General features: G+C 43.8%; 1 protein-coding gene across 1 annotated transcript in view; it reads right to left on the reverse strand.

Annotated features, from left to right (window-relative positions):
• The window catches only part of UGGT2 (UDP-glucose glycoprotein glucosyltransferase 2), a 399,382-nt gene that overhangs the window by 61,777 nt on the left and 324,075 nt on the right, over window positions 1–13,530 (reverse strand). The window lies entirely within an intron of this gene.

Raw genomic sequence — 13,530 nt, forward strand, 5'->3', positions numbered from 1 at the left:
TGAGACTTTTTTTTTCGTGACATATTGTACTTCATGATAGTGGTAAAATTTATTTGATATGACTTGCATTTATTTGTGAAAAAAATCAGAAATTTGGCAATTTTCAAACTTTGAATTTTTATGCCCTTAAATCAGAGAGATATGTCAAACAAAATAGTTAAATAACATTTCCCACGTGTCTACTTTACATCAGCACAATTTTGGAACCAAAATTTTTATTAGGAAGTTATAAGGGTTAAAAGTTGACCAGCGATATCTAATTTTTCCAACAAAATTTACAAAACCATTTTTTTAGGGACCACATCACATTTGAAGTGACTTTGAGGGGTCTTTATGACAGAAAATACCCAAAAGTGACACCATTCTAAAAACTGTACCCCCTTAAGGTGCTCAAAACCACATTCAAGAAGTGCTTCACAGAACTTTTTGGAATGTAGAAGAAAACAATGAAAATTTAACTTTTTTTCACAAAAATTTTACTTTAGACCCAATTTTTTTTTTATTGTCACAAGGTTAACAGGAAAAAAAGGCCCCCAAAATGTGTGTTACAATTTCTCCTGAGCACGCCGATACCCCATATGTGGGGGAAAACCACTGTTTGGGCACATTGCAGGGTTTGGAAGGGAAGGAGCGCCATTTGAATGGAAAATTTGCTTTAATAATTAGCGGATGCCATGTCGCGTTTGGAGAGCCCCTGATGTGCCTAAACAGTGGAAACCCCCCACAAGTGACACCATTTTGGAAACTAGACCCCTCAGGGAACTTATTTAGATGTGTGGTGAGCACTTTGAACCCCCAAGTGTTTCACAAAAGTTTATAACGTAGAGCCGTGAAATTAAAAAAATCACTTTTTTTCCACAAAAATGATCTTTCAGCCCCAATTTTTTTATTTTCACAAGGGTAACAGGAGAAATTGGACCCCCAAAATTTGTTGTGCAATTTCTCCTGAGCACGCAGATACCCCATAAGTGGTTGAAAACTACTTTTGAGGCACAGTGCAATGCTCAGAAGGGCTGGTTTGATGTTGCCATGTCACATTGGCAGAGCCCCTAAGGTGCTAGAACAGCAAAACCCCTCATAAGAGACGGCATTTTACAAACTACACCTCTCAATGAATTCATCTAAGGGTGCACTGAGCATGTTGACACCACATGTGCCTTACAGAATTTTACACCATTGGGCGGTGACGAAAGAATAATTACATTTTTACCATCAAAGTTTTATTTTAGCCCCAGATTTTACAATTTCACACTGGGAAATGGGTTAAAATGGCACCAAAATTTGTAACAAATTTTTGCTGAATGTAGAAACACCCCATATGTGGCTATATAGTACTGATTAGCCACACGGTGAAACTCGGGATGGACAGAGCGGTATCTGCCTCCTGGAGCACAGATTTTCCTAGAATAGTTTGCAGACTCCATATACACAGCTCCTACGAACCCCCGAGGGGTCCATTCACTATAATGAGGCAACAGAGTAAGGCCTCTTTCACAAGTCAGTGTCCGGTACATGTGGTGACAGTTTCCATAAGTACCAGAGACACACATACATGCATGTCAGTGTGTTTCCACAGACCATGTGTCCATGGGCAAAATACGTTGACATGGCCACAAAACGTCCCACACTGAAGATATCCGTGTGTCATCAGTGTGACACGTACTGGCGCATGGGAATCAATGTACAGTTAGCGCTTTCCCAAGCGCTGGGTGCTGAACGCTGCCCTCATCATTGTCACCTGCTTGCGCTGCGATCAGCGCGAGCAAGAGACAATGATGAGAGTAGTATTCTGCTCCCACTGTGTCCTTGTGTAAAAATAAGAATAAAATAAAAAAATCCTTATACTCATCTGTCCGAAGATGTTCCCCGCTGTAATCCACCAGACTGCTCACGCAGAGGAGCCAGGGAGAATGACCCGCTCCAGCAAGTGAGCCCCGAATTTTTTCGGCTGATAAGTCGCCATACAGCTCTGTTTTTTGCGAACAAGATGTAGTTTTCAGTGGTACCATTTTTATTTACATTCGTCTTTTTGATCGTGTTTTATTCCACTTTTTGTTCGGCGGTATGATGATATGAAGGATCACTGCTTTACCTCATAACTGTCAGTGCTGCAGACACAAGTTAGTTTGATCATGCACTGTGCATGATCAAACTAACTTGCTGGTGCCTGGTGACCCAGATGTCGTCATGATAACATCGGGTCACCATGGCAATGATCGGGACCCCGCGATGACGTCGCGGGGTCTCCGATGCAGGATCAGAGGGGCTTCTGTCCCTCTGCTCACTCGCTAAATGTTGCAATCGCAGCATTTAGGGGGTTACAGTGCCGGAAGCGGTGCGGGCACCGCTCCTGGCACTGCGTCCTGGGTGTCAGCTGTCAGAATCAGACCTCTGTGCGGGTGCGATCACCGAGACGTAATAATACGTACCTGGTCCATAAGGCCCAGGGCACAGGGACGTATTATTACGTACCACGTCAGAAAGGGGTTAATACAGAAATGAAGGAAAAAATATGAAAAAATAAATCCTTGTCTTTTTGTTTTAGAACGTATATCTGACCATTAATTTCTGGAACAGGATCAAAATATTAGTATCTATTTCCCATAGGTGGTTTCCTGCTCATGACACTTGTAGATTATATTGATTCTAGCAGAAGTTGAAATACAATTACAATGTGAAACTTACTGGCAAACACCAGGGAATATGGGCTCCAGGTCAGACAATCTTTTGAAAGACTCTGAGAGATAGAAGACGACAGCAGTGTATTACAGTATACATTGCTGCTATCACTTGCCACCAGAGTGCTGAGCCTAATCACTCTTGGTGTATGTCCTACCTCGTTTAGGAAAGTAAAAATGAAATACTTTTATTCTAGTTAATGCCAAGATTACACCCTTTACATATGGACTACATGCTCACTGTACAATACTTTACATAGGGGATATAGAACATAAAATTAATTAGGAAGTGTATTATATCATAGAATTCATTAGTAAGAGTACAGACACAAATATTTGTGATGGTGCCACCAGTGTCCTTTTTGCATATAACTATGTTGTACTGAATATAAAACATAACTTTGGGATCTTAATGGAAGGTATAGTATAAGAAGAAACACGTTGAGTTTCAGGTTATTGTTTATCTAGGGAAGTAGGAAAGTTAAGTTGTGTACATGGCTAATGTAATTTCTTCCTTCATTTTCTCTGCATCTATTAGCGAAACTTACTACCTACAGGGAAAATGCCTTGTTTCTATTGTTCCCTGCTATGGTTTGCAATTCAGCTGCTTAACATTCTTTCATTGCATCATCTATTGATTATATTGCTTACTTCAGTACTATAAAATTAAAGTTGAAAAAAAAGGTTGAATGTAACAAAAAGTAAAAGTATACAACCAGGTCATCTACAGGGATCAATGATGTGCCGGAGAGAGTATGTTCTCATGGTCTCACATTCTTCCTACCAGATAGTAACATTCATTTGTTCCTTTTTTAGGTACGGTCTGGGAACTAAGTTTTTCAGGGCATTTAGTCAGTGGTCAAAATCCAATAAGAGGTTTGGTTATGGGTCTGAATTAATTTGGGGGTCTGGTCAGGGGTGTGAATAATATAAGGTTCTGAATTTTAAATCCATACGGCATTTGCACTTTTGTCATCTGTACCCGGTGATGTGGGTGCTATGTGTGAGGAGACTTTGCACAGGTGATTCATAGTGGTGGGAAAGTACAGCGCCTGCTGGAGCCTGAAGCTTCTGCAAATACTGCATTTTAGTGAGAGACACTGCTCGGCTCAGAAGCTTCAGAACAATGATTATTAGTATGTTGCCCATATACCCACATAGATCCCCCTCAGTCTACCTCCAACCTCTGCCATTTTCCATTTCCCAAGCATTCTCCTCCGTCCCTGAGTAATGTACTGCCTAGTCTCTACTAATTACCAGGACAGAGCCCCAGCCCACCTACTGTGTCCATCCTAATAATTCACAGAGATCATGTGAGTTCTACATCTCCTACATCCTTTATCCACTTTCGGCTTTAAGTCATAGAATATAAATGTAAGAAAATACATTTCTGGTGGCCACTTTGGATATGATCTCTTCCAAAGTAGGTGTCACTAAGTATTTTGCAGATAAAGTTTGTGTTTATATAATTTTTTTCCACAATAAAAAGGATTAAGGGGACATGTAAAAAATAACAACTGGACTGACATCTGGGAACATGGGGGCGCACACTCTTAACACGAGCACAGATGAACAGTCTTTGGGTATTCCCAGATAAAGATCCCAAATATAGCCTCCAACCCGGGGTAGCTGCACTACAGGAAACAGCAGGCAAAGATTGAAAGCTGAGTTCCAAATGGCAGAAGCACCAAGGAGCAAATCAGAGTCATAGACTAGGGTCAGGATCTTAACCAGAAATGAAGCACAGGAACCAGGAACAGAGCAGGACTCAATAACCAGGGAAAATCAGGGACTACTTACAGTCAGGGCAAAGGTACAAAGATATTTAAGGAGTAAATACCGGGAAATATAAAGTTTCAATTTCCCCTCAGAGTGATGTATCTCAGAAGCACGAATGGTGAGCCAACACATCTAGAGTGGTGGTAAAAAAAACACCACTGTGTGGCACCAGAGGCGGTAAAGTGACTAACAGATACATTTGAAAGCAATCTGTCAGGAGAATCAATCCTCCTAAGCGGTCTATATGGGCATGCAGGTCTTAGAAATATGAATAAAATGATACCTTGATATCTGTGATCTGATGTCTTATTCCAGAGAAATCCACATTTTTAATATGCAATGAGCTGGGACACAGATCTCTTTGAGAGTCTCCTCCCAGAGCATTTTTTAATTGAAAGGTGGGCATTGCCAGTATGAGACATGTAATGACTGATAGTTATAATCACACTCTTCTCTGCAGACTAACACAGTGAAGCAGAACTGAACTTTGTCTCATTACAAACATATTTGCAGTGGTACCTCTTCTTTCACAGTGCTATAAACTCAGCGGTGCTTCCCCTTCCCCACACTCTGGCTGCTTGTGAAATGGAAACTGGAGAAGTGTTTGTTGTAATTAGGAATATTTCTGGAGTGAGAGCAGACTCTCCTGTGTGAGACATGTAATGACAGACAGTCCGCTCGCCTCATTAAGCTTTGTCTCATTACAAACACTTCTAGTAGCTCTCCTCATAGTACTGTCAGTTCTTCTCTACTGGCTCTACCCCCACACTGGCTATATGAAAGCTAAAGAGGTGTATGTAATCACACTTATGTCTGCTCTACTCAGGGCTGTGGAGTTGGAGCCCATTTTGGTGGAGACGGTATAAAATGGACCGACTCCAACTCCTAAAATATATAATAAATTGAGTACAGTAGTTCAATGCAGTTTGTGGGGAATATTTTTTTCATTAGAATTTGGGAAAGTTATAAAATGTCCTATAAATGTCTGTCCTATTCCTGATCTAAGGGTCTAGACTTTTAGCTGAGATGAATATGTGCTACTGTAAATTTATCAATTAAACATGAGCCATGTATGAGGGAGTCGGAGTCGTGGAGTTGGAGTCATGGAAATTGAGGAGTCAGATTTGGCTTACCGACTCCACAGCCCTGGCTCTACTCCAGGCATTTAGTAATCACACCCAGCTCTGCAGTGAGATTAGGAGAGCTGACTGTCAATCATTATATGTGTTACACTGGTAACCCCCTCTTTCTTTTAAAATAAGCTCTGGAGACAGACTCTCTGGGAGATCTGTATCCGGCCCATAGATCTTAAGAAAAATGCAGATGATTTCTCTGAAATAACACATCAGATTGCAAGGTGTCATTTTATTCAGCTTCCTATGACCTGAATGTCCATATAGACAGCTTAGTAGAGTCAATCCTATTCAAATATGATATATAAGTGGTTTTCTGTGCTGCTGATGAAGCTCTACAGAGGAAACCAGAACACACAGGATGAAGGAATATGCGTTTTTATGATCTATGCGTTTTGAAGTTGTTTTTTTCTGGCGCTTTTTTACAAATACTAGTGGACTATATAAAACTGGTTGGTTGTTTGTGGATTTTTACTGTGGTTGTATCCTGAAGAAGAAGTTGGAGAACTTTGAGACGGGAATATAATAATACCTTGTATTCCTGCATCTTGTGTGTAGAGATGAGCGTTGTTCTACTCGAACTGTTCGCCAATCTCAAATTCGAGCTGTTTTGGGCGGTGTTCGAGCCGTTCGGCGAACACGAACGATTTGAGAAAAATTCGGCTGTTCGAGGTTATGTTCGATAACTGTTCGTGCACCAAAATCATAACTGGATTTTTTTTCAGTAATGATGAAAATTAATGTTAATACGCAGTTTGTGTGTACAGCGGGGTGGGGGGAGGGGCAGGGGATGGATCTCTGCAGGAATAATGAAGATCTCCATTTTTTTTTCTCTTTCCCGCATTTACAGTGGGGAGGTGCAATCTGTCAGCCTATCAGCAGCGCACACACGGAGCGAAGTGCTTTTTTTCACACAAGCAAGGGCATGTGTCATTGGCAGTGTATGTCACATGTCCTTGCCCTATAAGACCAAGCCATTTTCCCCGTCGCCACCATTTTCTCACTGCTGCAGCTGCGTGTTAGACGGCACCGCTGTTGCTGTGTGCGCTATACCTTGTTAATTTCAAGCCAATTTTCGCACAAATCTACAGATAGCTTGGGAGTAGGGAATAGTTGTGATTGCAGTCCTTTTAAGGACTAGGTTACAGCATTTCCTACGACTTTTATCAGGGAGGTCTGTGCTCTTAAATAGATAGATTGTGGGAGTAAAGACTAATTGTAATTGGAGTCCTTTTCAGGGCTAGGTTACATCAGTTCCTATCAGTTTTTGCCAGGCAGGTCTGTGCCAGTGCTGTGCAAGTTTTTTTCACAGCATTTGGCTGAATCTAGCAAAGCTAATCCTTTTTGGCCTATTGCAGAGTGTGTTAGTCAGTGGAGTAGCCTATCTGTGTTGCAAGATATACCACCTGTGTATAGAATACCAATTTTTTTTACTGCACCTAGTGAAGTAAAATCTTTTGGGCATAGCATCATTCTATTAGTCCATCTATACTGACCTCCATCAGGTTGCAAATTGAATATAATTTTTTTCTGCATCTAGCTCTGAAAAAATATTTGGGCTTCTAGCAGTGTGTGGGACTTGTTCTATTAGTCCATCTATACTGACCTCCATCAGGTTGCAAACTGAATATAATTTTTTTCTGCATCTAGCTCTGAAAAAATATTTGGGCTTCTAGCAGTGTGTGGGACTTTCTCTATTAGTCCATCTATACTGACCTCCATCAGGTTGCAAATTAAAAATCATTTTTGTCTGCATCTAGCTCTGAAAAAATATTTGGCCTTCTAGCAGTGTGTGGGACTTTCTCTATTAGTCCATCTATACTGACCTCCATCAGGTTGCAAATTCAAAATAATTTATATCTGCATCTAGCTCTGAAAAAATATTTGGCCTTCTAGCAGTGTGTGGGACTTTCTCTATTAGTCCATCTATACTGACCTCCATCAGGTTGCAAATTCAAAATAATTTTTTGTCTGCATCTAGCTCTGAAAAAATATTTGGCCTTCTAGCAGTGTGTGGGACTTTCTCTATTAGTCCATCTATACTGACCTCCATCGGGCTGCAAATTAAAAATAATTTTTATCTGCATCTACCTCTGAAAAAATATTTGGCCTTCTAGCTGTGTGTGGGACTTGTTCTATTAGTCCATCTATACTGACCTCCATCGGGTTGCAAACTAAATATAATTTTTTTCTGCATCTAGCTCTGAAAAAATATTTGGCCTTCTAGCAGTGTGTGGGACTTTATCTATTAGTCCATCTATACTGACCTACATCAGGTTGCAAATTAAAAATAATTTATATCTGCATCTAGCTCTGAAAAAATATTTGGGCTTCTAGCTGTGTGTGGGACTTGTTCTATTAGTCCATCTATACTGACCTCCATCAGGTTGCAAACTGAATATAATTTTTTTCTGCATCTACCTCTGAAAAAATATTTGGGCTTCTAGCTGTGTGTGGGACTTGTTCTATTAGTCCATCTATACTGACCTCCATCAGGTTGCAAATTGAATATAATTTTTTTCTGCATCTAACCCAGCCAATAGTTTTGGCCTAATACCACAGTTTGGCCACTCAGCTCTGCTCGGTTCCCATCCATTGTATTTTTGTGCAAACAACTCCAGAGTTGTCAATTAGTTAGCCACCAAAATGAGTGGAAAAGGCCTGCTGCTGGTGGAAAGGGGAATAGGCGTGTTGGGAAGGGGAAAAAAGGTTGTGTCCGTGGGGTAGGTGTTAAAGCAACAGTAACATCTGCAGAAGAAAGACCATCTTCCAGCCAAACTAAAATGTCTACTTCTTTTAGCGGACAATGTGATAAGATCCCTTTCTTACGGCCACGCCAATCGCTACAAATTCCAGATGAGGCACAAAAACAGCAGGTGCTTCAACGGATATCAAGTGCTCCTTTAAGTGGGCTCTCCTCCACATCAACTTCAACATCACAAATACTCCAGTCCTCAAAGGTGTCACCCCAATCGCACTTGCTTCCTCACAGCTCCCAAATCTCCAGCTGCCCGTCTGAGTATGAGGTAGAACAGATGGTTGAGTCTGCAGAGCTGTTTACTCATACTATAGCCTGGGAATCAGAGGTCGACTCCAGCGCTTCTGTGAATCCAGACGAGGAAATGATCTGCACTGATGCCCAGAATCTTTATGAGTCGGATCCAGGACCAGACGCAGAAGGTTCTGACCATAATGTAGACCCTCATTCCCAAACTGTAACTCCTGTTGGTGGAGACAATGAGGAAGACGATGATGAGACTCAAATACCTGATTGGAGCGACAACTTTAGTTTTTTGTCAGGGCAGGAACAGGTTGGCTCTGAGGACGACGGGTGTGATAACGCACAGGGTGATGATGATGAGGTTGGAGATCCCACTTACTGTCAACCCACAGTCAGCCAGTCGATGAGGTCAGCAGAGGAGGTGGAGGAAGATGCTAGTGACGACGAGGTCAGGTTGCGCCTTCCTGGACAGAGACGTAGTACTGGAAGCACGTCAACAACTGCATCCTCAAACACAACTCTGCCTCTCACCACAAGTCGTGGTGGCTCTTCAGGTCGCATGGGTGCTAAGCCTTGCATAGCCTGGGCATTTTTTCAGATCGATAAAGATGACCCAACTCGTGTTATCTGTAACATTTGTCAGCAAAAGCTAAGTAGAGGCCAAAAAATACATAGTTTGAGTACTTCATGCATGAACCGGCACATGGACATGAAGCATAAGTTGCAGTGGGAAGCTCAGTGTGCTACAATGCGGCCTAGCCGGCCGGGCCAACCAACGTCTGCCATATCTTGTGCATCCGCGGCCTCTTCATCCTCTGTGACTGGGGGGACAGCAGTCACACCTGTTTTGGGGCGCAGACCTGCCACCTCTTTACCCGCAACAGCCAGCGTGATTGGCAGGTCATCATTTTCTTTGGAGGTGGTAACACCAGCTGGTGTTGAGCGCTGTCCGACATCGATAGCACCACCTTTGGATCAAGGCAACCTAACATGTCCGCCTGCATCTTCCTCACAGACCGGCAGTTTGCCGGGGACACCCTTATCAACCCCGTCTAAGCACAATAGCCAGCCCTCGGTCCCTCAGATGTGGACAAGTAAAAGACCATTTCCTCCTAGCCATGAGAAAGCTAAGAGGTTGAATTTCACCATCTGCAAGCTCTTGGCTACAGAAATGCTGCCTTTCCGCCTGGTGGACACAGAGGATTTTCGAGACCTTATGTCCGTCGCTGTGCCCCAGTACCAGATGCCCAGTCGGCACTACTTCTCAAAGAAAGGTGTGCCTGCGCTCCACCAGCATGTCGCACACAACATCACCGCTTCTTTGAGAAACTCTGTGTGTGACAGGGTGCATTTCACCACAGACACTTGGACGAGTAGGCATGGACAGGGGCGTTACATGTCGCTGACTGGGCACTGGGTAACTATGGTGACAGCAGGACAAGGGGCTGCTGTCCAAGTCTTGCCGTCCCCACGAGCTGTGCGTCAATCCTCTTTATGTCAAAGTTCCTCCACTGCTTCTACCTCCTCAACCTCCTCTCGGTCTTCCACCTGCACCCAAAGCCTGTCTGGTCATGCCACAAGCTTTCTAACTGCGCAGAAGGGATCCTGCACACCTCCTTACTATGCTGGCAGTAGGGCTCAACGTCATCAGGCGGTTTTTACTTTGAAATGTCTGGGAAATGTGAGTCACACAGCTGAGGAGTTGTGGTCAGCTCTGGAGAACCAATTTCATGAATGGTTGTCTCCACTGGACCTGAAACCAGGGAAGGCCGTGTGCGACAATGCTGCAAACCTGGGTGCAGCCCTTCGCCGGGGCAATGTCACACACGTGCCTTGTATGGCTCACGTGGTGAACCTGGTTGTCCAGCAACTTTTAGCCCACTATCCCAGACTAGATGGCCTTCTGCAGAGGGCACGGTCGCTGTGTGCTCACTTCCGCCGTTCGCATCCCGCAGCTCAGCGACTTACATCTCTACAGAAGTCGTTGGGCCTGCCACTTCACCGGCTAAAATGCGATGTGCCTACCCGGTGGAATTCAACTCTGCACATGTTGCAGCGACTGTGGCAGCACCGACAAGCCCTGGTGCAATACGTTCTGACGTATAGCCTGGGCCAACGAGATCCAGAGGTGGGGCAAATCACGCTGGAGGAGTGGTCTCGGATCAGGGACCTATGCACCCTTCTGCACAGTTTTGAAATGGCGACGAAGATGTTTAGTGCTGACGATGCCATTATCAGCATGACTATTCCGGTGATTTACATGCTGGAGCACATGTTAAACAGAATTCGGAGTCAGGTGGTGGCACAAGAGGAGGTGGAGGAAGCAGAGGAGGAGGAGTTGTATGCGGAAGGGCTAACATCTGCAAGGTCCAGACGGTCGGCAGCACCAAGGCGGCAGGCATGTGAGGGTGGGGGAGATGGTTTTACCAGGGCGCATGGTAGCAGCCAAACTAGTGAGGAAGGTGCAGGAGCCCAGGAAGAAGTGGAGGACGAACTGATGGAAGACTCATCAGATGAGGGAGACCTTGATCACATTTCTGTTGTGCGAGGTTGGGGGAGAGGACAGAGGAAGGAAGCATGATTGTTACCTCGCCACCAACACAACAGGGACTTGGTGCTCCTGGATGCGCAACACACATGAGTGCCTTCTTGCTGCACTACCTGCAACATGACCCTCGAATTGTGAGAATTAGAAATAATCCTGACTACTGGGTTGCCACACTGTTAGATCCCCGGTACAAAAGTAAATTTGCAGAAATTATTCCTGCCATAGAAAGGGATGCACGCATGCAGGAGTATCAGCAGAGACTGTTGCAGAATCTTACATGTGCTTTTCCACAAAACACCAGTGGTGCACGTAGTGAATCTCACAGTTCCAACTTGCCAACCGTGGGACCGTCAAGTGTTCAGCACTCAAACCGTAACAGAACCACAGTATCTGCTGGTAACATCAATTTTGCGGAATCATTTCACCACTTTTTTAGCCCATCCTTTGCAAGGCCACAGGAGACAAGAAGTCTGACACATAGTCAACGCCTAGAGACGATGGTACAGGAGTATCTCCAAGTAAACATTGAAGCCATGACTGTGTCACTGGACCCTTGCTCTTTTTGGGCTTCCAATCTGGATAAATGGCCGGAGCTAGCCACTTACGCCTTGGAGATCTTGTCATGCCCCGCAGCCAGCGTTCTGTCTGAACGTGTGTTCAGCTCTGCTGGTGGTGTGCTGACAGATAAGCGCACGCGGCTCTCCACTGATAATGTAGACAGACTCACGTTCATAAAGATGAACAAATCATGGATCCGAAACGACTTTTCTACCCCTGTGTCATCCTGGGGAGAGTAAAAGCTTGATGATTGGTTAAAATCACCCTACCAACCGTTTTAAGCTTTCAAATTACTAATCATGTTTATCTGTATCTTGGCTGGAAAATAATTTCGGCTTTGTAGCAGTGTGCAGCACTGATTCTATTAGGCCATCTATAATAAGCTCCACCAGATTTAAAATTACTAATCATGTTTATCTGTATCTTGACTGGAAAATAATTTGGGCTTTGTAGCAGTGTGCAGCACTGATCCTATTAGGCCATCTATACTAAGCTCCACCAGATTTAAAATTAATAATAATTTTTAGCTGCATCTAGCCCAGAAAATAATTTTGGGGCTCCGAGATGCGCAAGACACATAAGTGCCTTCTTGCTGCACTACCTGCAACATGACCCTCATATTGTCAGAATTCGAAGTAATCATGACTACTGGGTTGCCACACTCTTAGATCCCCCAAACTTTTCAATCAACCTTTTCATTTTAATAAAGACCAAAAAAATGGTCATTTTTGAAATTATAAGCATTAGCAGGTTGTTAGAAACTGAAATCAAACAGTTTTCAACTCAAAACTTTATTCTAGGTGATGTTACATTTTCACATAGGACCCCTTGTTCGAAAGGAGCTTCTGAACTCTCTCGTCCATTGAATTTGTCAGGTTTTGGATGGTTTCTGCTTCAATTGTTTTGCATGAGGACAGAATACCCTCCCAGAGCTGTTGCTTAGATGTGAACTGCCTCCCGCCATCATAGACACTCCTTTTGATGATGCTCCAGAGGTTCTGAATGGGGTAGAGGTGAGGGGAGCATGGGGGTCACACCATAAGTTTGTCCCCTTTTATGCCCATATCAGCCAGAGATGCAGATGTTTTATGTGCAGCATGAGATGGTGCATTATCATGCAAAAAAATGATCTTGCTGTGAAATACACGGTTCTTCTTCTTGAACCATGGCAGGAAGTGCTGTTTGAGAAAATCCACATACATTATGGAGTTCATCTTTAGCGCCTTCAGGGATCCTAAAGGGGCCGACAATCTCTCTCCCCATGATTCCAGCCCAAAACATTACTCCACCTCCTCTTTGTTGGCGCTGTAGCCGTGTTTGCGTGGGGTGTCCATCAACCAGCCATCCTCCACTCCATCCATCTGGACCATCGAGCGCTGCACGGCACTCATCCGTGAACAAAACAGTTTTGAAATCAGTCTTCATGTAATGTTTGGCCCACTGGAGCCGTTTCTGCTTGTGTGAAGTGGATAGAGGAGGTCGACAGGATGGTGTATGCACAGCTGCAAACCTCTGAAGGACCCTGCATCTTGTTGTTCGGGGGACGTTGGAGGCACCAGCAGCTCAAAATCTTGTCTGCTGCTATGACAAGGCTTTTTGGCCGCTGCTCTTTTAACCTGACGTAATTGCCTGTAGGAAAGAGTCCTCAATTTGCCCTTATCAGCACGCACACGTGTGTACTGTGAATCAGCTATATACTTCTTGATTGCCAAGACACTTCATCCTGATCATCGCACAATGTTGATTGTAGTCATGCCTTGACCTAAACACTCCACAATTTGTTGCTTCTCAGCAGCCGACACATCCTTTTTCTTTCCCATTTTGGCAGAAAAT

The sequence above is a fragment of the Phyllobates terribilis genome, unplaced genomic scaffold, assembly GCF_046119375.1.
Source record: "Phyllobates terribilis strain yellow unplaced genomic scaffold, ASM4611937v1 Scaffold_2__4_contigs__length_985480577, whole genome shotgun sequence".
Lineage (NCBI taxonomy): Eukaryota > Metazoa > Chordata > Amphibia > Anura > Dendrobatidae > Phyllobates > Phyllobates terribilis.